The sequence below is a fragment of the Penaeus monodon genome, chromosome 21 (genome assembly GCF_015228065.2).
Source record: "Penaeus monodon isolate SGIC_2016 chromosome 21, NSTDA_Pmon_1, whole genome shotgun sequence".
Classification (NCBI taxonomy): domain Eukaryota; kingdom Metazoa; phylum Arthropoda; class Malacostraca; order Decapoda; family Penaeidae; genus Penaeus; species Penaeus monodon.
This window is the reverse complement of record NC_051406.1, coordinates 4,412,051-4,412,905: the sequence shown is the minus strand read 5'-3', so window position 1 is coordinate 4,412,905 and position 855 is coordinate 4,412,051. Positions and strand designations below refer to the sequence as shown.

At 66.1% G+C, this 855-nt stretch overlaps 1 protein-coding gene across 1 annotated transcript in view; it reads left to right on the top strand.

The window, feature by feature from the left end:
• Window positions 1–855, top strand: part of LOC119586132 (mitogen-activated protein kinase kinase kinase 7-like) — a gene marked incomplete in the record, with an annotated part of 88,760 nt that overhangs the window by 35,651 nt on the left and 52,254 nt on the right.

The window sequence follows — 855 nt, the reverse complement described above, 5'->3', positions numbered from 1 at the left end:
AGCAGCGAGGTGCCTCACTCGACGCGGCGTCCTGAGACTCCTGTGTGTGCCTGGCCGTTGTTGGCTCGTGATCCTGCACGCTCTCTCGCCGGACGGACCTGCCTTAGTGCCTCGCTGGTCCCCGAACTTGCCTGTGCGCTGCTCCTGGCGACTGCGCTTCCCCCGCCGCCGTGTGTTATAGCCCGAGAGCAGGGACAGCGTTGCGCACCAAGTTGTAAACACGTGTACTGCCGCCGCGCAAGCCGTGTTCGGTGTTGTTGACAGTTGGTTGTGTTGTGGCGCGGCTGATGAACCATTGTGTCGGTGAGGGCGGGATGGTGCCGGGCGGCGTGATGCTGCCCGGAGGGGAAAAGACGACGCCCGAAGTGGGCGGGTGCCCCGGCTGCTGTTGTTACTGTGACTTGTACTCCCTGGCCGAGTATGTGTACCGCGACAGGTTGTCCTACCCGCCGCCGCCCCTCGCCTACTCGCCCATGCCACCGTGCCCGACGCACGGGGAGGAGAAGACCACGAAGGAGGAGGACCTCCCCGTCATCCACCCGCCTCCGTCTCCACACATGTCCCCCGACGTCACGCTGGCATTCCTGTTGTCCCTGGACCTGCTGCGCTCCCTCCCGCAGCAGCACGCCCTCCACCACGCCCTCGAGTCGCGCGGGCTCCTCAAACACGCATGTGAGTGTCGGCCCCTCGCCCGGGCCACGTGGGCCTGTCCGTGTGCCGATGTGATGTTACTGTGGCTTGTGACGCAACCTTCCCGTCACCTCGTCAGCCGCGGAGGGGAACCGGCTCGCCGTCCGGGCCGCAGACCCCGTGTGAGCTGGTGTAGGATTGCGTGCGCAAGGTTGCGTGAGGTTG